Raw genomic sequence first — 23,845 nt, 5'->3', positions numbered from 1 at the left:
GATGAAGGTGATTTTACGTAACCAGGATAGGAGTCTAACCATTACATTGGACATCGTGTGTTGGGCAAGGAAGCCTCTGACAGTCCTTCTCAGGTTCCAGGACCAGCCTGCTCACATGCCACCTGCACACAGTAGGCTCACAATAGATAGTCTTTGAGGTGAAATGAAGAAGTTGATAACTAATTAGGGTGTGTGTGTGTGTGTGTGTGTGTGTGTGTGAGTCTCAGCTGTGTCTGATTCTTTGCAACCCCACGGCTGTAGCCAGCCAGACTCCACTGTCCATGAAAATTTCCACAAAGGACGCTGCAGTGGGCTGCCATTTGCTCCTCCAAGCTAATAAGGATATTCCTTATCTTTCTGATGAATAATATTTAGACTTCGTGGTTTGACGGCTTCCCTGGGGGCTCAGACAGTAAAGAGTCTGCCTGCAATGCAGGAGACCCAGGTTTGATCCCCGGGTCAGGGAAGATCCCCTGGAGAAGGGAATGGTAGCCCACTCCAGTGATTCTTGCCCGGAGAATCCCACGGACAGAGGAGCCTGGCAGGCTGCAGTCCATGGACACGGATTGTAGAGCTGGACGTGACGGAGTGACTAACACTTTCACTTTTGTGGTTTGAATACTTGCATATTTTAAGCATCTTATTTTAATGTCAGAATTTCAAGCTAAACCATTAAAGATTCTTTTGGAATTTGGAAGCTGTAATTAATAAATGTTTATATATGTCAGGTTTTCCTGAGACGATGGCAATGTATAGAGGCTATTACAAAGTAAGGAGATGCTGGTTATATTATAGCTTTTAATTAAGATTTCCGTTTTGCTGGCGGCTGGAGGACCCCGTGCCACGCAGTGATCCCTTGTGGATGCCTTCCCAGCAGGCTGCTGGACTGGAGACGCTGCAGACAAGCCCCTTCATCACCAGACACAACAGCTGCGCCCAAACTCCTTCACCCTGGAGGCTCTCCCTTGAATGGGCTTGTGAACCGGCAGAACTGTCGCCAAATAAATTCAGCTGGGATCCGTGGCAATTTGGATGACATAGATAATGTATGAATTCACTTTTATAACTTAAATCTTCTAGACAGTGTTTAAAGGCTCCTCTCACTGTTACCGCTGAAGCTAGTCTGTCTCCTCACTTCCCCAGAGGCAACCTACTTGTGTATCTATCGAGAGGAGAGCCGTTTGACTGTCCTCTCTCTGAGGCTTATGTGTTACCCGGTTTTTACGTGAACGTCATTATGTTTTATGCTTCCCTTGGTGGCTTGCTCTTTTCCTCAGACGATACATCTTGGAGACCTGTCCATGTCGTTACAGAAAGATCTAACTCATTTGATTTAAGTATTCCCTAATATACGTAAATTATGGCTTATTTAGCCTTGCTGCTAGAGATTTATATAGAATTTTTTTTTAAAGAGTCTGCGTCTTCACATTTAATGATGACAGCATCTTGCATAGCTGGGCAAAGAACCCATAGACTCTTTCTGCCAGCCAAGCTGAGTTTGACAAAGTGGTCCAACTGTAGATGTCAATGTTATTCATCAGAATAAAACGGGGCTGCAAGCCTGTGTGCTCAGTCCCTTCAGTCGCGTCTGACTCTCTGTGATCCCTGGACTGTGGCCCCAGGCTCCTCTGTCCATGGGACTCTCCAGGCGAGAACACTGGAGTGGGCTGCCGTGTCCTCCTCCGGGGCGCTCCCCAACCCAGGGATCGAACCCACGGGTTCTTTACCACCAGGGCCAGCTGAGAAGCCCGGGGTTTCATTAAGATGAAAAACTAACCGTCACCAGAGATAGAAGATCCTTAGTTCTATTTTAGAGCGGGACACATCCAGCAAGGCTGGTGGGTCCCTCCCCCTACATGGCAGAGCCAGCGGCTGGTGGGTCCCTCCCCTACATGGCAGAGCCAGCGGCTGGTGGGTCCCTCCCCTACATGGCAGAGCCAGCGGCTGGTGGGTCCCTCCCCCTACATCGCAGAGCCAGCGGTGGGGGCAAGAACACCACCCCCCACACATTCCTCAACCTCTGGATCGATACTCCATACTCGGGAGCTCATGGGTGTTTCTCCAAGGATATACCATTTGTTTTCCTTTCCTAAAGCCAACCTGACTCCCTAAGGAAAACAATCGACTTACATTTATCTGTCTTACAACCCACATCTCCCGTGTCTCTGGCACTGGTTGGTGGATTCTTTACCACTCGCCTCCTGGGAAGCCTCCCTCCAATGATGGTGTCCTTACAAAACTGCAGGAACAGGATCAAAATCCAGATGCAGGTACTGGTACAATGCTGCTGTGTGGATTTCACCAGAGTTTACACGGACTCACTCGCGAGTGTGTGTGTAGTTCTGTGATCACATTCACACTCATGACATCGAAGGACTCTAGCCCCACAAAGAAGCCCCTGCACCATCTGCCCCCAGAGCCAACTCTCCCCCACCCTAAATGCTGGCAAGCACCCATCTATTCTCTATGAGATAAACTTTTACAGCATTTTTGAAAGCACCAAATAATATTTGTTCTAATGAAGGATTTGGTTAGCTCCAGTGCCTCAGTCTGAGAGGAAAACAGACTAGGAACCCAAGAAGCATCTTAATTATGTGAACCCTTGCCAGTTCTCAACGGCTGTCTCCTAAAAAAAATTCATGGCCAAGTTTAGAGGACTATCTGAGAACAAATCAGAGATACACGGAGACACATTTGATTCCAGAGTCTTGTTTCATTTAGCAAAGACAGAAGTGGGCTGCTGTTCACACGAGGAGCCCCAGCCGACCCTTGAGATGGGGTGGGATCGCTCCTACACGCAGGACGTGGTTGGGGTGGACAGTGGGCAGCGAGGGGCACTGCGTGGATTTTTGTCAGAGACTCGAGAAAGCACAGCGCTACTTTCAGGAAGGCTGGGTTTCGGACCTCCCTCTCAGACTGGAAGATTCCCAAGCAGCTGGTGTTTGTTCGACTGATTGAACACAGCAGAGGAGGCAGAAACTGCATTCCTGCATCTTTCCTGGGGAGTCCAAAGTGGGCAGGCAGGATGCGCCCTTCCTCCGCAGCCTCGGACTCCTCACCCACACTGCTCACTACTCCCAACAATCACCTCCCAAGAGGCCATCCTCTCCAAGTTACGTTCCATATTTACTTCCTGATGTCCGGCAACCTCTCTGCTTACAACCTTATTTTTTTTCTTCATGTGCAGCTTATCATAAAATATTATTCAGTTCAGTTCAGTTCAGTCACTCAGTCATGTGTGACTCTTTGCGACCCCATGAATTGCGGCATGCCAGGCCTCCCTGTCCATCACCAACTCCCGGAGTTTACTCAAACTCATGTCCATTGAGTCGGTGATACCATCCAGCCATCTCATCCTCTGTCATCCCCTTCTCCTCCAGCCCCCGGCCACTCCCAGCATCAGGGTCTTTTCCAGTGAGTCAACTCTTTGCATGAGGTGGCCAAAGTACTGGAGTTTCAGCTTCAGCATCAGTCCTTCCAATGAACACCCAGGACTGATCTCCTTTAGGAGGGACTGGTTGGATCTCCACCCATTAATAATTTTCAATTGTTTATTTACATGCTCATTTATGTAAATAAAATCATTAATTAAAATAAAATTAGAAAATAGAAAGGAAAATTATATACTTGGGGTATGCTTCATTCAAAAAAGAGTGTGTGGATTTGCATGTTTTCTTAAGAATCATATAAACAGACTAATCTGTCTGTTTTGTTTTTTTACTTTTTTAAATCAGTTCCTATCAAACATTTTTTTATGTCATTAACTACAAAGCAGTATCACATAATACTGCATGGTATTTCATCATAAGGCTGTACCATTTTTTATTTAACCAATCCCCAATTCCTACACATTTAGGTTACTTCAGTTTCACTACTACAAACCACACTACCACAGGTGCCTGTGAACACACACGGTGCAAGGAACGACAGTGACACCGTCCACTTTTACTCTCTCTTGATTCCCTTTTCCACTACTGGAGTAGCAGGCAGATACCCCCGAACTCCACTAGAGGGGAACAGCGTGGCATCAGGGAAGGGAGGTAGGAAGAGATCCCCATCATCACCGTGGGAGCAGACGGGAAGCCTGCCGATGCAGCCCCACAAAGCCACATTTCAGAGCCGGTGGGGCCCTCGTCTTTACCATCAGCTACTCCAGAGAAGTTAAATCAGGCTCGGATTTTATTCAGCCTCAACGACACGTGCAATTCGAACATTCCGTTCGTTCCGGAAGGCGATTTTTCTGTTATTCTTGATCAAGCCCACGGCATTCAACAGCCAAAGTGATGCCATTTCAGAAAGAATCTAATTGGTGCTCAGAAGACAGCATGTTCTGTACACAGAGACATTTCTACAGAGAAGCACATCCCTCACCCTGGGAGACTTTCTCATGATGTACAAGGAGACAGGGATTTGTCCATCAGCCCAGGGCTGCCCAGGGGACCCACCTCACTGTCCACTGAACTGACCACCAGTTATTTGCTGAGCACTTGAAATGTGATGACTTCTACTGAGGACCTGAATTTTTGTTTATTTTAATCCATTTAGATTTAAACAGCCACAGGGGGCCAGGAATCAGAGAACACCTTCCGAGAGACACTCAGTTCAAGCACATGCTCCTTTCTCCTTGTTGTTCAATCACTCAGTCGTGTCTGACTCTTTGTGACCCCATGGACTGCAGCATGCCAGGCTTCCCTCTCCTCCAGTATCTCCCAGAGTCTGCCCACAGACTCTGTCCATTGAGTCGGTGATGCCATCCAACTATCTTGTCCTCTGTCACCACCTTCTCCTTCTGCCTTCAGTCTTTCCCAGCATCAGGGCCTTTTCCAATGAGTCAGCTTTTTGCATCAGGTGGTCAAGGTATTGGCACTTCAGCTTCAGTCCTTCCAATGAACATCCTTTCTCCTGCTCCTCCTCCAAAGCATCATGAGGGCAGAGTCACCAGGAGGGGCTTTCGGACCTTCCGAGGGCAGCTGGACAAGCTGGCCTGTGACTCAGGGGCTGGACACTGCCCTTGGACACTCACCCCACACCATGCCCGATGCCAGGCTTTCTGCCCTGTATCAGGTCTCAGGGGCTTCGATCCACACCCACTCAGTATTCACGCTGCCGATACACTGACCAACTGAGCAACAAGAACAAGCTGATGTGTTGTCATGACTGCTGCTAAGTGTATTTTTAGAGAACTTTTTCTTGGTGTGGACTCTGAACTTAGTTTCAAATCTTTGTCAAGTTTTAATTCAGGGAACACATCTGAGGATCAGCAATTTAAAGACACACTTGAACCACAGAGTCATTACCAAGAAAATGCCAGCTCATGGGCCTCAAGCACTCAGGGATCTCTTGAGTCGGCTCTGTTAGTCCTGAAGACTGCAGCCCCAAGATTTCATTGACTGGACAGTTCAGTTCATCTAAAATTTCAGGGAAGAAGGAGCCACCTTTCTTGAATAGCAAGATTGGCCTGAGTTTTCTCTATGGAACTTCCAGTTCCTCTGTAGATGGGCTCATCAGGTTAACCAGGGGTTAACACCTGTTAGCAGCATAGGCGTGCTAACTTAGTCACTGAAAGAGCAAAATCCGTGTTGATGACCGATGAAGACTTAGACCACCCCGGCCACCTCACCAGAGGACAACTTCATCACGGAACCTCAGAGCTGAGTTCTTTCAGGTGCTTCTTGATCAAACGGATTCCGAGCCTCAAGGCTCTTTGGTCAGCTGCCACGTGGATCCAGCTCCCCATACGAAACGGGCCCAGGACAATTAAGAGAGAGGCTGGACCTGAGCCAGGCCGTTGAGGCGCAGTGACTGCGGGCGCCCTTCCTGGGCCGACACGCCGGTCCGTCAGCATAGCAATGGCTGCTCCGGCTCCTGGGACCTGCTGGGCTCCTGTGAACTGGAACCAGAACACCCTCTCGGTTACAGGCCAGAGTCCGCTTCCTTCCCCCCAAAAACAGCTCTGTGGGTTTCGCTGGAGTGACCCCTGGAGAGCTGACGGAATCACCTGCCAGCCTCTCTTGCAGCTACAGGGGCCGCCGGGGGCAGAGCTCTGACCGCTTGGATGGAGACGCGGTCCGCTGGTCACTCCCAGGCAGCCCGACGTCCCTTGACATGCGCCGCTTCCCTGTGGCTGCTGCTTGGTCTCCGTCCTGCCTGGAGGACGGACGCCTACTTCCGGCCTGGAGGACAGAGGCTCCCTCACAACCAGACGCGATGCAATTCCCTCCGAAGGCGGAGCGCACTGGAAACTCTTGCGAGAGAGCGGGGTGTCTCATCACCTCAGGAAGCCAGGCCGCAGTGAAGAGGGGCCGTCCGGAGAGTGGCCGCGCGGCTCTCCAGTTTCTCCCGGCGTCTCCACGTTTTCGCGAGTCAGGGACAAGCGGGGCGGGTGGCATCTTCTCTTCCTGCTGCCGTCCCGGGACAGGGTGACTTGGCGCTCCCCGAAGGCTGCACACTCTGCTCTGGGAGACACGTGTTCACGAGTCTGTGTTCTCAGCAACCACTGCGGCCACTGAAGGGAACGTGTGACAGTCTGCCTGACTTGAAAATTTTTTAATTACAAAAAAAAAAAAAAAGGCTGCCTTCTTCAATATTTTGGGCTGTCTGTAAGGAACAACTACCCACATTTGCATGTAGCCGCCTCCCTCATGTTATAACCTCAGAATGGGGTTAGGAAAGGGTTAAGAAAAATCCTCATCTCCTGGGCATCCTACAGGCGGCTTCAGTCCCTCCTTCCCTTCTCAAGGTTTCAGAGGGACTCTGAACATGTCTGAGAACCTCTGCTCCACGAGGTTTTGCCGGGAGAGGCCGAGCAGGGGCGAGGAGGGCTGGGCGCTGCCCACGTCCGAGGCTGGAGGCCCTGGCCGGCCCGCTGGCCCCAGAGGGCTCTCAGTTCGCAGATGAAGATAATGATACTCATTTGAGGGCTGTGTTGCGCCCTCTGATGCATATACAAACCAGCCTTAATGGGCATTTAAAAAAATTTCCCATGGAGAAAATAGGCCATGCGAAAGTGCCAGGCATTCAACCGTCACTTCCTCCCAGGGAAAGAGGGAAAAGGGAAAACCGAGAGGCCCGCCAGCGGCCGCCAGCTGCCGCCCTCGGCTAGGATCACTGACGCTTCTCCCACACAACTGGTGTCCTCAGACCTGCGGCCCCGGGGAGGGGTGACGCCCGCGGGGTCGAGGACCGGTGGGTCAGGAAGCGACAGTGAGGGAGGGAGCGCCGCCTGTTTCTTTGCATCACCCTGTTCTGGCGTCCACAGTGCAGCCTTTGTCAGAGGTGCCCAGCTGCAGCCACCTTGGTGAGAAGCACCACGTCAGCCATTCTGCAAAGCCACTCTCCCCACCCTCCGTCCTCCAACCGACTCAGAATACATGTCCTGGAAAACTGCCTAGACTGGAGGGCTTTTTAAACCCATAAACCCTTCCTTTCTCAGTTCCCAAGGGAAGGGTGTGTGATATTGGGGGCTAACTGTGCTCAACGGGATCAGCCTCACTCATATGGCATCCCTTCCTTGCCCATTTCTGAGGGAGAGTCTAGAAATAAGAGAGAATTAAGACGATGGACAGATGGACAGAAGGGGTGCAGGGAAGAGGCAGGAGGCGTTCACACCTGCAGTATGGGGGTGTGGTCTCTCCAGCTGTGACCTCTCTTCAGCTTTCCGGTGGGGGCTCTGTCACTAGCTCAGCCCGTGTCCTCAAGGAAAGCGGACACACAGTACAGAGTGTGAGCTCCCCTGGTGGCTCAGATGGTGAAGAAGCCGCCTGCCAGTGCAGGAGACCCAGGTTCGATCCTTGGGTCGGGAAGACCCTCCGAGAAGGGAATGGCTACCCACTCCAGTGTTCTTGCCTGGAGAACTCCATGGACAGAGGAGCCTGGCTACGGTCCAGAGGGTGGCAAGGCTGAGTGACTGACACCTCCGCCTCACTTTTTGGAGGCTGGAGGCAGATGGCCTGTGCTGGCAGCTCCAGGCCAGTCCACACATAAGTTACCCAAACAAAGGCGAAAGGCGCCTTAGGGGCAAACCTTGGCCTGTCCCCCGGTTCACCATCAAATCTGCTGTTGTGATCTCCGTGGTCCTGTAATCCCCCACCCGGGGACAGTGGCGATGCTGGTGTAAGCCAGATAATGACATGAGGCTTCTGGTGACAGATGGACCGAGCCCTTCTGAAGAACAAAGATGAGCCTCGAAGCCAGCCGAGGAGCCAGGAGAGGAACAGACCCGAGGACCAGATGCGCACAGGAAGAGACAAGCCCACGCCAGGCAGGCTGAGAGGGCGCAGGCTGTCCCAGGCCGCCCCCCGCCCCATCAGGCCCTGAGATGAGACGGCGCCTGGACGTCTGTGCCTTTGATCTCGGGCTCCTCGTATATTTCATCAGGAAGAGGCTGAGGAGAACACGGTATAATGCATTTTGTGCCACATTCCCAGAGGCTGTGGTTCATAAATGTTCTGTGTTAATCAGAATGATAAATGAGGGAACTGAATTCAAAAAATGTTTTATATCATAAGCTGTTCAGGCCTGTGTCCCCGTCTCACTTGAGCCCCCAGCCAGCTGCAGGGGGGCTGGAATTCCTGCTCCTGGCCTGAGGCTGACTCTGGTCCTCCCTTCAAAGCCCCTGGTCACTTCCTTAGGCCCCAAGAGGCCCTTTACAGCCCCCCGACCCCTGCCCCGCTCCTGCCTAAACTGCCAGCCACTTGGCTCTTCTCCAGATCAATTTCCCTGGAATATAAGCTTATATCAGTCGTTGTTGTTGTTGTTCGCTGGCTAAGTCACGTCTGACTCTTTGTGACCCCATGGACTGCAGCACGCCAGGCTTCCCTGTCCCTCACTATCTCCCAGAGCTTGCTCAAATTCATGTCCATTAAGTCAATGATGCCATCCAACCATCTCATCCTCTGCCGTCCCCTTCTCTTGCCTTTAATCTTCCCCAGCATCAGGGTTTTAGCACAGCTGCAACTAAGTGGTTAATTAACTATGTGACGATGGCTAAGAGCAAACGTGTCTCATTACAGTGCATCCTCCAGCCAGTGGTTTCCATCAACGTGGGGACGGGCTTTGGCAGCTGGGGACAGAGGTGCTGTGCCCGCAGCTCCCGGCCCAGCCTGGGTGTGCGTCACGGAGGTGGATGGAAGCAGCCACTGTGCCTTATTCACAGGCAGCGCTCCACTAAAGAACGGGCTGTTTGAAAAATAATATGCGAGGCTGTTGTTCTAAAGCAGGATGTTTATGCCCTGGAAACAGGGCTCCACACATGGCTCATTTCCTAGAGCAGACCCTCTGACCCCAGTGCTCCCTTGAGAGCCCTGCGGACCATATCCCATGATTACATAAACCAGACAACGCCCAGTATCACCTGAACACCAGCTGCTTCTCTCCTTGGTCACAGAACCCCCATTTTAGCGGGTACACTGAGATCCATACTGAAGGACAGCGTTTCTCCAGCATTTAAGTGCGGTCATGAGATAAATGAGATACAAGCAAAGGGTCACATGGACTTCCTGAAAATCGGCTTAAGGAGAGGTGCCCTTTTTGCCCTTTGGGTGGCATGAAACAACAATCTGAGGGCTGGAGCTTGAGCAGCCATTCTGGGGTAGAGGGGACTATGCTTGGAAGCCATGGGCTTGGACGGTATAGCAGAGAAACCTTGTTCCTGAAATCCTTGTTCTATAGAAGTGCTCCATAAACCCTGCCTACTCCCTCTGTATTCTGTTCATGTGGAAAGGAAACAAATGCTCTTATTTAATCTGCTGTTATTTGAGATTTTCTATTATATACAGCTGCATGCAATTCTTAATGGTACACCCATGAATAACAATATCTTTATGCGAAGACAGGACATCTGCTATATGTCGACCCCTAAAGCCTCTCTGCCAATAATGGCAAAAAAAACCACGCACATACCTCCAAAAAAGCCAGAAAAGAAAAAGCACAATAAAAGGCATCGACACTGTCGGGCGCTCCATACTTGACAGGCATGGTGTTTCTTAGCTTCTGCCATGACAGCTCAGTTGGTAAAGAATCCACCTGCAGTGCAGGAGACCCCAGCTCAGTCCTGGGTCGGGAAGATCAGGAGAAGGGATGGGCTGCCCACCCCAGTATTCTTGGGCTTCCCTTGTGGCTCAGCTGGTAAAGGACCCACCTGCATCTCAGGAGACCTGGGTTCAATCTCTGGGTTGGGAAGATCTCCTGGAGGATGGCATGACGGCCCACCCCAGTATTCTGGTTGCAAAGAGTCAGACACGACTGAGCACCTTTCACTTTCACTTTCACAATGTTGCACAAGGTGACAATGAATTACTGCTTCCTTTTTACAGATGAGGAAACTGAGGTTCAAGCAGCTTAAGACTGTGCCAAACCAGCTTTTAAATAGCCAAGTAAGAGTTAGTATGTGGCATGAGATAGACATACATATGTTAACAAGTAAGACATGGTAACATTTTTAAGATCCTGCCAACAAATTTAGTAAATTGAAATTATATGAGAAGCTAGAATTTAAAAAAAGGTGCTGGTAAGGAATCTGCTTGCAATGTGGGAGACCTGGATTCAGTTCCTGGGTTGGGAAGATCCCCTGGAGAAGGAAAAGCCAGTATTCTGGCTTGGAGAATTCCATGGACTGTATAGTCCATGGGGTTGCAAAGAGTCAGACACAACTGAGCGAGTTTCACTTCATGCTGACCTAATTAAATGAGATAATACAGGGGGGGAAGGTGCCTACGAAGAAGTAAATACTCCTAAGACACCAGTTCCTATCTGGATTTCTTAAAAGCTTTTCCTGAAATGCACAAATACATACCACCACCACCATCCCAATTTCTAAGATATATCTTAGATATCTTAGAAATATCTAAAATGTATCTTACCAGATTATTTTGTTTGGAAGGTAACATACATGGAAACGTGCAATCAATTAATTTAAAGAGTCGTACCTAAATAATGAAGTGGCTGGGTTTGTGTTCTAGGTTGAACATAGCAACCCGATGACATTCTGCCCAGATCCTCAGGATGAGACCTGCTTTGGAAACGGTGTTTGCAGATGTCATTAGTTAAGGTGAGGTCACCCTGGGTTAGGGTAGGACCTACATTCAATGACTGGTGTCCTTATAAGAAGAGGGGAGGTATGCAGGCACACACAGTCAGGATGCAGCCACACGAGGATGGAGACAAGGGACATGGGTGCAGCTGCATGCCAAGGACAGCCGGAGTCCTTGAAACCAGACGGACGAGGGAGAGCCTTCGCAGGGAGCACGGCTCTGCCACCTTCGACGTGGACTTCCAACCTCAGGACCGTGAGAGCACACCCATGTTGTTTTAAGCTACCAGTTTGTGGTAATGCGCCACAGCATCCCCAGGAAATGAGGAGTCTGCAAACAGATTTACAGCATCAGGGAGCACTGACTAATGAGAGGATGATGCTGAGGTCCACATCTATGCATCTGAAAAACAGCCCTCTCCTCTCTCTCTCTCCCCCTCCTTCTCTCTCTCTCCCCCTCCTTCTCTCTCTCTCCCCCCTCCTTCTCTCTCTCTCTCCCCCTCCTTCTCTCTCTCTCTCCCTATCCTTCCCTCTCCCCCTCTCTCCCCCCTCTTCACCCTCCCTCCCTCTCTACGCCCTTTCCTTCCCCCTCCTTCTCTCCCCACTCCATCTCTCTCCCTCTCCTATAGACTGCTATGCAGCTGATCTCTAGTTCTGCCCCTGACCACTGGACTCAACCCTTGAGACTGTACCAGATTCCAGGACACTGGCTGAGAACTCCAGGAACCAAGGCTGAATTTCATCTGTTACTGAGGTGAGAAAATGCATACATCAAATATACTAACAAACAGCGGCTAATTAGATTTTGGGACAAGATTTGATTTTATCCTGGAATTATAAGCAATCCTTGTACACAATTGAAACTTATGTATATTTGCCTAATTCTAAGCTTCACGTTCTATTCTTCTGAAATTAACATAATCAAGTTTACTATACTTATGTTCAAAATACCAAATGAATAAACATGACTTCATATATCCTCTATAGTTTTACAAGCCTGTGATGAAGAAACGCAATTATGATAATTTAAAGACAGAAACAATAATTTCCTGCAACTGTTTGCAAGAAAAAAAAGGGTTTTCTTCCTCTGGAAAAACTCATAATACCACAAATGAGACACTTATCTCTTGAGCTTCCATATAACTTAGTCTCCAAAAAACCCCTGACAGAATCAGTGAAATAGTCTCAACTGCACATATGAGTTTCAAATTTATATAACACTTTTATGAAAAATTCACAAATCTCAAAATGTTCTCAAAGTAAATCGGTTACCCCACTAACTCAGCATTCCTTTCAGTAACTCAGTACCTACCCCAACAGGCTATAAAAGGATTCAGAATTCTATATGTGTTATATTTACTATATTGATACAATCAATTTCAGATTTCTCCAACCACCAAAATGCTTCCTAAAACTCCATTACACGGAACTAAAGGTCAATCACTCTGTTCTTGTATCTCTTTGGTGTTTAAAACATTTGGTATTTATTCATCCATTTTCTATTCACATGGAGACATGTGCTTAAAACAAAATAAGTACTGTACTCTTTCACTCCACAAAGGAAAGATAAACAACCCGAGTATAGCATGAGCTGAGGCTCTGAACAGGCGTTTCTTGGGGAGTCATATAATGACCAGTGAACACATGAAAATGGTCAAAACCATCAGCCAACCAGGATCTAATGCCTGATGATATGAGGTGGAGCTGATGTGATGATAATAGAAATAAAATGCACAGTAAATGTAATGCACGTGAGTCATCAAAAAACCACCCCCTGCAACCCCATCCGTGGGAAAAATTGCCTTCCACAAAACTGCCCCTGGTGCCAAAAAGATTGGGGACTGCTGTTCTAAGGAATACAACTCTTAGAAATTCAAAGTCTGTTTATAAAAGTGTTTTTTAAATGCTTCTTTAAAACTAACTGCATTATAAAGTAAGAAAATGAAGAAAAAGAATTTCCAAGAATCCCAACCACTACCACTCAATCACTGCATCACTCTAGTATATTTCTTTTTTGATAGTTTAAAACATGTCTCTCTTTAAGTTATACATATGCTAAAATCTTACTTTTCATTTAATATTAGATGAATTTAGACATGTTACCATCACTTTAGAATAAATTTCAAGTGAATGCATACATGAATCATAATTTGTGTCATTATGCCTTTATTGTTGGTAGTTAACACAGGTGGACATATTCATCCATATAAAACCCTGTATTTCTGTTCTTAGATTTCTAGAAGTAGTAAAGCCACAAGATTTTCAGAGTTCTTGATATATATATTGCCCTGTGCTAGCTAAGAGTTTATGATGCAACCTGAAACATGGAGAAACACTGCTGATACACTGTCTACCAGCAACTGATAACTTGCCTTTTTGAAAGAGCTTTTGCTAATTAAATGTGCGAGTAATGATAACTCCTGTTTTTAACTTTACTATCTTTGTCAGAACATTTTCTATTTGTTTGTTAACTATATTCCCTCTATTGTGGGTTTTCTTTTTTTTTAATTCTTTTGCCCATTTGTCTCCTGGAGTCCTTAAATTTGTATGAGGTCTTCACTAGCCTTCTTCAATTCTGTCATCTCCTGGTTTTTTCTTGGTTTGGCTGTATTATGTTTAACCTTTCCATCTCTCTTAAGTTTATTTTCATGCATGGTATACAATGAGTGTCTAAATTCACTTTTCTCCCAAATTACTAATGAGTTTATTCCAAATGATTTATTGAGCAATCTTTCACTTATCATTGATACATAGCAGATTAAACAATAAGAGTTAAATTCAGCATCTTTTTTTTTTTCTTTTTTTCAACTAAGGCCAATGCATGCTTGGAAAAATGTGGATGGCATAGAAAGAAGAGATCAGAACCTCATTACTGTTAATTTATCTCACAAACTGATGACTGCACTCATACATTGATGTGTACACATATGCACACATATATCTTTATACACGAATGCATATACATCTACTAAAGAGAAGGAAGTATTCTGAGAACAAATAAGCTGGACAACAGCCCTGGTGCTGGAACACCAGGCCTGGTCTGGGTCTGATCAATACAATTAAAGCAAATTGGTGGTGAGATGGAGAAACACACAGCCCTCTGAGTCCGGCAGCGTCACCTCTTTCACGCATGTCTGTTATCCATCTGCCTTAGATACTTGGCCTGATGCCCTAAGCTTTCCTGACCCCCTTGTGCCCTTCACCACAGGAGGCGCTAGAGCTGCGACACTCACTAGTGACTGACCGGATGCTGGTTGAGTGCTCACGATGCGCCAGGAGCAGTGATAAATGCTGCAGGGACAAGCCCACCGAGAACCCCAGTCTCATCACACCCTCGTGTGGATGGGGACCCCTGCCCCCACCCCCACGCCCTGAAACGAGATGGTGTCACAGAGAGCGGTGTGGCGCACTGAAGTGGACCTGGGGACCGCGGGCAGCAGCTGAACGTCCCTGGACCTCAGTGGGGAGGGGGGGTGGCCCAGCGAAGGAAGCCTTGCCGGCCACCTCCACTGCACAAGGCCGCTGCCCTCTCTGTGGCCCTGCACGGGCACCACGACCTCAGCCTCCACCCAGGACCCAGAGGGCGCGTGGGGGAGTCAGTCCTGACAAGATGTGCGGGAGTCTCCTCTTAAAACGCACTCGAACGGCGCTGCCATTCCCATCTGTGAAAACCTGCATTTACTGCAGTGGCCTCTGGGGACTTGCTGGTCGGCTGAGAACCGTCCCTGGTGAGAAAGCTGTTGATGGAGAGAACTCAGCGTACTTGTAGGTCGGGACTCTCACACTTCAGCCCCAAAGGCAGCAGGGACAGGCCAGCGGAGGCCACGCCCACTGTGGACCCTGCGGTGGGTCTGGGGTTGACATCTGGGGGCTCCTGGAGTCTCCTCTGCCGGCTCGATCTCAGGGTTAGAGCCACAGCAAGCACACGGCGGCAACCACAAGCAGCTGGTAGGTGCCGGCTCAAACCCTACATTAATTTACTGGATCCTACCAACAACCTGCGTCCCCTAGAAAGGCTGACCAGCCCACTTGTCTGGATTCACCCAACAGATCAGGTGTCAAACGTAATCTGTCCAAGGACAAGAGAGCTCACGCTGAGGTTCAGGAGAGACTGAGTCCAGACTCCAGCGTGAGCTCTGCTCTAAGTTCCACACTGAGCCCCCATGAGCTGCTCGAAACCCAGGGGGTGAGCACATCACCTCCATTTCACAGGAGAAGAGGGCCAAGGGTGGGGCATGTTCCCCCCTCAAGGCTAGTGAACAGGAAAACCGGCTCTCACGCTTCTTCAGAGACCAGTCTGAACCCTCACCTCCAGCACCGGGAACTGTGACCTGCTGTGGAATAAGGTCTCGCAGGGGCCCCTAAACCCAATGAGGGGTGTTCTCAGAAAGAGGAGGCTCTGGCAGGGCCTCAGGGGAGAAGAAGGTGTGAGGGCAAAGGCAGAGACTGGAGCGATGCTCCACAGCACAGAAACACCTGGAGTTAAGAGCTGGGGGGAAAGAAGCCCCCCACCCCCATCCCCCGCGCCCCACCCCCGCCGCCGGCCCATGCACAGCCTCTGCAGCAGGGGGCCCGGCCCAGCTGACGCCTTGATTCTGGGCCTCCGGCTTCCAGAGCCTCCTTTCTAAGCTATGCGGTTGGCAGTGATGTTTTACAGCCATCCTAGGAAACCAGTGACCAGCTCACCTGGCAGATCTGCTTGACACCAGGCCAGAACCAAGGGACAGGAAGACGTGGCGGGGGACTGGGGCCCAAACGTAGTGTGTTTTCCTTTCTGCCCACCCACAGCCTTCTGCTTTGAGCTCAACCCCAAACCAATCATAGAGGTTAGCAGCATGAAATGCCAGCACACTTAGAACATGTATCACCAGCTTCTTAGAATATTCTTAACTAACTCGAGCCTTTAGGCTGTGGGTCTTAATTTGATGACGCATACCTCTGCAATCTCAGAGTTACACATAACTTATTTTGGAGGAAAGACTATAATAGCTCCGGGCTTTTTTTTTTCCTTTCCCTGTTAAAAAGGCAAATCCATTAAAAAAAAAAAAGAATGAAAAATACTCATCACCTAGAATCCTACTGCCTTAATAGAATTTCTCATTGAAAAAAACCACCTCTCAATTAAAATAATTTCCTCTGCTCCTAACCAGGCAAAGTGATTTTTTTTTTTTTTTGGGCAGGGGGCTCATTTAACTAAACATTAATCCAGGAGTTGTTTGATTTCCCTCAAGGACATGCAAGACCAGCACTATAATTCTTTAAGAATGTTTCCCTGAAGGAAACTAACCATTAACTGTGACTTCCTTCTGGGTGTCACCTTGAGGCTCACGGGAATACGTTCATCCTGCAGAGACTTAACACCTTGTCATCCACCCTCATCCCAAGCAACTTGCTGTGTTTATGAATCCCCAAGACAGAAAAAGATCAGCTCAGGATTCGGTGTCTGGAGCCATTAAAAATAAAACAACGTCACTCATATGTGGAATCTACTTTTTAAAAATGATATAAATGAACTTATTTACAAAACAGAAATAGACTTACAGATTTCAAAAACAACCTTATGGTTACCAAACAGTAAAAGTGGTGGTGGTGAGGGGGGATAAATTACGAGCTTGGGGTGAACATACACAAACCACTGTATATAAAACAGATAATCAACAAGGACCTACCACACAGCACAGAGAACTGTATTCAATACTCCGCAATGACCTCGATGGGAAAAGAATCTGAACAAGAATATACACACACACACACATATATATGGGCGCCCCAGCGGTGAAGAACACAGCTGCCAATGCAGGAGGTGCAAGGTTTGATCCCAGGATCAGGAAGATCCTTTGGAAAAGGAAATGGCAGCCCACTCCAGTGTTCTTGCCTGGAGAATCCCATGGACAGAGGAGCCTGGAGAGTTATAGTCCATGGGGTCACAAAGAGTCAGACACGACTGAGCAACTTAACAACATGTGTGTGTGTGTGTGTGTGTGTGTGTGCACACACATATAAAATGGGAAAACCAGCCCTCACACTGTTTTCAAACACCAGTCTGCATCCTCGCCTCCAGTTTTTTATAATATATGACTGAATCCCTTCTCTGTGTACCTGAAACTGACACAACGTTTTAAATCAAATATACTCCAATAAAATTTTTAAAATAATAAATGAAAAATAAGTAAAACAATGAGATAGGACAGGAAATTGTCAAATCATATAGCAATACTCACGAGGTATTTCCCCCCAGCTCTCTCATCTAACACGTAACTCATCCAGTAGTCCTACATCTGAGAATGTCAGCTGTCTTTGGGCATCCTTCCTGACTATCACCATCTCCATCTCACAGAAGATGAAACAGACCCAGAAATACAGCTCAGCCAGAGACAAGGGGACGGGGCCAGGGCTCCGACACCACGCCGCCTGAGCCATCTAGAAGGATGTGATCAGCTTGTGCCCAGAACGCACATAAGCGCTTAAAACCTCTGGCTGATTCATGCTGGTGGATGGCAGAAACCAACACAATGCTGTAAACAATATCCTCCAATTAGAAAGAAAAAGTGAAAAAAGCTACAGAGCGAGCCCCTCTCACATATGGTTAATAGGGAAAAAAAGGTGGAACAATATTTTGTGAAAAGAGAACGGCAGGTGAGTGTCACAGTTCAGGGCCCATAAACCTCTCTGATTGGAACCTCTGGGCTTTGAGCCTTGTCTGCAGCCGCATCCGCCCTGGACTATAGAGTTTAGAGGACACGGCAGAGATGAACTTCCCACTTATTTCTAGGAACATGTGATAAGCTGAGAATTACAGAAAAAATCAACACCCCAAATTTCACTCGAGACGTACGTCCTCCTGCAAACCATGTGAGTCCATCCGTATGAAGTTCAAACACAGGCAAAGCTAAGCCAGCCCGTGGGTCACCTTCCCGCGGGGGGACAGAGCGGAGGGCTGGGGCAGGCGACATGGGCGGGCTCCGCTGCTGAAAGCCACTGAGCTGCCCGCATGTGAGACGCTTGGTGCTGAAGATCAGCAGGAGTTAAAGGTGCTCAGCTGTGTCCGACTTTTTGCGACCGCGCGGACTATATAGTCCATGGAATTCTCCAGGCCAGAACACTAGAGTAGGAAGCACCTCCCTTCTCCAGCGGTCTTCCCGAACCAGGAGTTGACCCAAGGTCTCCTGCGTCGTGGGAGGATTCTCTACCAGCTGAGCCACCAGGGCAGCCCCGAAGCTCAGTAGAAGCTTTTATAAGTGATGTAAGTGGGTGGCATTGCACGGCTGGCTCTGCAGAAGCTGATATGTTTGTTCTCAGACCTGAGGGGCCAAGACGGCAGGGAGCCCTGGGGGTCCCAGCCCACACACTGTCCCTCGGTCTCCGCAGACGACCAGGCTACGAAGGCCCACAGGGGAGACAGGAGGGTCAGCCCCTCCCCGCCCCACCCTGCTGGCTCCCCGAGCACAGCAGGGCCCTGGGGTCCCAGCGCTCAGAGCGGATTGCAGGAACACGGCTGGGGTGCACTGGCCGGCCGTCAGGAAACCTTCTGACTCCTCAAGGATGTGAGGCTGCTCTGTCGTCCATTAAGGAAATGGAAATTTCAGCTTTAATGACAGACCGCGGTTCCCCACAAGGAACTGACTTCATTCAGGGTCTAAGCTCAGAGTCCTCATGATGCGTGAACTGGTCCAGTGGGCGCCTGGGGCCACGGCAGAGGGCGGGACCACCGCTGTGGGGAGGGTGGGGGCTGGGGGCAACTTTGAACAAGGGGGAGTGGGGACTCAGCCGAAGAGCAGGCGGGGGTCATGGATGGAAAACATCCAAGAAGGACCATCACACACGAGGGAGTGGGGCTCTGGCTGAACCAACCTAAAAGGACGCTCGTTGAAGGCAGGCCAGGACATCAGGGGCGTGGTGGAGGATGGGGTCTCCATCAGCTGTCGGGGATGATCAGACTCTGGCCAAGCTGACTCAGCCAGATTCAACAAAGGCCCTGGTGATGGTGCCGAGGATGCAAAAGCAACCACCCCCAACCCTGGTCACCCCGGTCTCCGGGACGCTGACGGCCGGGTGCTCTGGGCCCAAGGGTCTTTCACCGTCCTTTAAACCCTCTGACTGCAGACTGCCGAGATCACGAGCCACTGTTCTCTGCAGAGGAACAATTTCCAGGTTTGTGGGGGCAGAAATAAGAGCAGGATGGCCCCTCCACCCTTCGTGACCACCTCCAAAGCCCCGGAACCCAGCCCGGCCCCCCTGTCTGCCCCAATCCACTCATTAGTACACGACAAGCTCAGCAATCAAATAAAATGAGATTTTGAGCCTGGTCAAGTTGTACATGGATATCAAATTTTCCTTGTCCTGTGAACAGCAGAAATGAAATTTCAGCATGAAAAAGGTCCTCAAGCACCGTTCAAAAATCAATAGGGAGCAAATTACATGAGGAGTGAAGGGCCACAGGCTTTGGCACTTCAAAAGGCCTTTATTTCAAATTAGAAAGTGGCCCTGAATCACTCCAGCTCTCCCTTCATCTTAATGATATCTGTAAGTAGGGGCTTAAGTCTTTCCCATGCTTGAAATTAACTTCATGAGGCTGGAATCCAAGCTGCTCTGCACCTTGTCAATCACCACAGAAGGTGGTGTGTAACTGAAAAGGAATACTAGTTCATCCCCCGTGCAAACATCCTTTATCAAGTTACAGCAATGATACACGAGAGATTGGCATCCTAGTGTTAACACTGGGTTGTGAGTGATTTTCCATGTTGTGACATGGTCTTCCTAGCCATCTTTGGACAAAGGTCTGTCTAGACAAAGCTATGGTTTTTCTAGTAGTCATGTACAGATGTGGCAGTTGGACTATAAAGAAAGCTGAGCGCCGAAGAACCGATGCTTCTGAACTGTGGCATTGGAGGACTCTTGAGAGTTCCTTGGACTACAAGGAGATCCAACCAGTCCATCCGAAAGGAAATCAGTCCAGAATACTCATTGGAAGGACTGATGCTGAAGCTGAAACTCCAATACTTGGGCCACCTGATTCGAAGGGCTTACTCATTGGAAAAGACCCTGATGCTGGGAGGGACTGGGGGCAAGAGAAGGGGATGACAGAGGATGAGATGGTTGGATGGCATCACCAACTTGATGGACATGAGTTTGAGCAAGCTCCAGGAGTTGGTGATGGACAGGGAGGCCTGGTGTGCTGCAGTCCATGAGGTTGCAAAGAGTCAGACACGACTGAGCAACTTTCACTTTCAGCTGCAACCCTATGCACTGTAGCCTGCCAGGCTCCTCGGTCCATAGGATTTTCCAGGCAAGAATATGGCAGTGGGGTAGCCATTCCCTTCTCCAGGGGATCTTCCCAACCCAGGGATCGAACTCATATGTTCTGCAATGCAGGTAGACTCTTAACCATCTGAGTCACTAGGGAAGCCCCTATATTTTGCCAAATTCATCTCCAAAAAGGCGTTGTGAACTCACAGGCCACCGACAAGATGCAAGGTGTATTTCATCTCCCTTATCGACCCAGGGCACTGTGATTTCATTAGTTTAATGAGGAGGGTCTTGTTTCACATGCTTTCCTACCCTCGAGGCCGTTTCTCTAGACATTTATTTACAAGTGGCATTTCATCTTCTGAGAAGGTGGAATACTTCTGTGAGTGGGGTGTATGTGCTGGTGGGTGGCCACAGCCCTTTTAAATGAAAAATACTACCTAGGAGGCTAATATTAGCAAAGCATAAAGTCAAAGAGGAGAGTTATGTTTTGTTATAAATGCTCATAAACATTTTTCTAATAACCCATCCCCTGAAGTTTGAGTTACTTTTTATTTATTCTTCACATTTGACATTGTTAGAATTTTCTTTAATGAGCACCATTAAAAAAAAAAAAGACACCTTTCAGACTGAGGGGAAAAAAGAAGGTTGTGTTTAGATACTGCTTTTTTCTTTCTAATAGATTGATGACCTAATTGATGACTCCAATTTTAGCAGAAGGGGAACAGATCAGGAGTTCTTGGGGGTATTAGAGATACAGTCTGAGATTCCAAGGTTGTTCTCTCTTTACTGGTTCAAAATGCCATATCTTCCACTTGTATAACGCCAGGGCATTTCAGAAGCATGGGCTCATCTGCCGATGGCAGAACTACAACACCACCTGACAACTGGTGAGCTCATCCTGGAAGAAGGCGTGGCATTTGCATGCGCTTTAACGACCTTCTCATTTCCCACTTACACCACTGGTTCAACTCTTAAGCCACGTGTTTCTCTATAAAATGTCTTGAGAGATTCATGGAAAAGTGCCTCTGCAGACAGGTTTTCCCCCAAACTCATAAAAACAACTGTGTACTTTTTAAAGCCAGCAGTCCTCAAAAGCTCTTCCAACATGGTGGGGAGGAAATGGTACACTTCAGGTCAGAATTTTGAGAAACTTGCTTCATGCTGGGTGTTTTCCTGAAGTCGTTATTTACATTTTTCAAAGTTACTCAAAGCACAATGTTTGTTCTGAAAACTCTAAGTTCAACTGGAGCTTAATCTATCACACTAAGAGATATTAGGGGTTTAGCTGAGTCCAGGATTGCAGAAGTCTGAACCATGGGTTCTGACTTCCATTGGCTTGCATCCTCATCAGTGCTGAAGAGATCGCTCCCTGCGGACACAGACGCCACGCCCCAGCACACGGAATGAACAGTCCCCACGCCGTAACATGGAGAAACGGCTACCCCAGCTTTCCACTCAGTCCAACAGCCTCTCCAAATCTTAAACAGACCTACCCGCTGACTCCCTGCATCAAACACAGCGACCTCCCTTTATCTGTCATATATACCAAGGTTCAGCGGAAGGGTTTATTTGCAGGAATATGTGTCTGCTGCTAAACAACAATTCTAACCCCCCTGGCCTGGATCAATAGTCTATTTTCTGAGAGCAACAGTTTTCAAAGAATTCACTCAAGAAGGTTGTTCAATTAAAATGAAGTTGATTAAGCTGTGGGTTTTCTTCTCCTCAGTTAGATATATTTCTTCTGATCAATTTATTTGACTAACGGTTCCAAATTAGCTTTTTCTTCCATCAAAAAGAACATTCCAAGCATCGGTGATAAGAGTTAAACTGATTGTGCAGTGTGAAATTTCACTCCTAATGTGGCATAATGATTTGTTAACAGGCAAATAATTAAATTTAAACATATCTCTGTGGTGTGTGTGTGTGTGTGTGTGTTCCGTCACTTCAGTTGCTTAGCTGCTTCAGTCGTGTCTGACTCTTCGCTACCCCATGGACTGTAGCCCGCCAGGCTCCTCTGTGCATGAGATTCTCCAGGCAAGAACACTGGAGTGGGTTGGCATGCTCTCCTCCAGGGGATCTTCCTGACCCAGGATCAAACTGGAGTCTTCTGTGTCTCCTGCACTGCAGGTAGATTCTTCACCGCTGGGCCACCTGGTACATCCTAAACATATCTACATATACTGAAAAAAATTACTTTAGAAAAAGGGCATTCCCTGGTGGCCCAGGACTCTGTACAGTCACTGGCAGGGCCCAAGTTTGACCCCTGGTCAAGGAAGCGCAGGGCTCCTGGGAGGTGCAGTGGTAAAGAGTCCATCTGCAATGCAGGAAACACAAGAGACACAGGTTCAATCCCTGGGTCTGGAAGATCCCCTGGATCTTCCACTGGAGACAGCATGGCAACCCACTCCAGTAGTCTTGCCTGGAGAATCCCATGGACAGAGGAACCTGGCAGGCTATGGTCCATGGGGTCGCAAAGAGTCAGACATGACTGAAATGACTGAGCATGCACGCATGAAAGGAACTGAGATCCTATAAACTGTGAGGTGTGGCCAAAAAAATGAAAAATATAAAAGAGCCCCCAAAATTTCCTGAAGCAGCTCCTCTCCTGTGTATCCCGCCATCCCGCATGGTCTGCCAGTAACATGAAAACACAGAAATAAGTGCACACGATGCTGCAATGTGACAGGGACTAGGGACAAGAGAATTCTACACATTAAAATTTTTCCAAAATTCCTCCACTGCATGGACTGTTTTTGACTGTGCTTTGGTTTTCACACTTCACGTGTCTACAGACTTTAATAAGGAAATTTAAGAAACACATGAGTGTGATTAGCATGAGTGTGATTCACACTGGGACGTGTGAACTATGCAGCACACGTATTAGCCCACCGTCACAGTTCACAAACCATGTGCACGGGTCACCTCGCTTTATCTTCCCACAACCTCAGCGACGGGGCGTTGAGTCCACAGGCAGCTCGACGGTCACTGTCTGAGATGGGGTGGGGTACCTGGGAGAGCGGCTCCCCTCCCCCGTCAGGACTGGAGGTTGAAACTAGGACCAGGGATCCCGGCTTCCAGCCCAGAATCCATCCTATTGGATTCAGTGGGATGTCAATCATGGTGAAAATTCAATTCCCACCAATCTGCTGGGAAAATTTATCAGCTAAGTACTCAGCTCCAACCAAGTGGCTCTATTAAGACATGCGTATCATTTTATTAACAAAATGAAATGTGCCAAAACTAGAAAAGGATGGCAGAGGAGCCTGAAAGAAGAATTGAACAGTCTTTCTCAACCAGGTGTTTCAGCAATGTCGCAATCTCGCTCTCTTTCCTAAGACACTAAGGAAGTCTGGGTCGGAAAGATCCCCGGAGTAGAAAATGGCAACCGATTCCAGTGTTCTTGCCTGGAGAAGTCCATGGACAGAGGAGCCTTCAGTCACAGAGAGTCAGGCACAACTGAGCGACTCAACAATAACAAAGGCAACAACAAGGCCGCCTGTGTGAGGGCATTCCTAAAATCAACCTCCTTTAATCACGAGCAACACATTCTCCACGTGCACACGTCAT

General features: G+C 48.4%; 1 protein-coding gene across 1 annotated transcript in view; it reads right to left on the bottom strand.

The window, feature by feature from the left end:
* PRKCA (protein kinase C alpha) overlaps positions 1 to 23,845 on the bottom strand; it is a 290,952-nt gene that overhangs the window by 79,893 nt on the left and 187,214 nt on the right. The window lies entirely within an intron of this gene.

The sequence above is a fragment of the Odocoileus virginianus genome, chromosome 17 (genome assembly GCF_023699985.2).
Source record: "Odocoileus virginianus isolate 20LAN1187 ecotype Illinois chromosome 17, Ovbor_1.2, whole genome shotgun sequence".
In the NCBI taxonomy this organism is placed as follows: Eukaryota; Metazoa; Chordata; class Mammalia; order Artiodactyla; family Cervidae; genus Odocoileus; species Odocoileus virginianus.
Note: the sequence above shows the minus strand (reverse complement) of the source record. Positions and strands in the feature narration are given on the sequence as shown.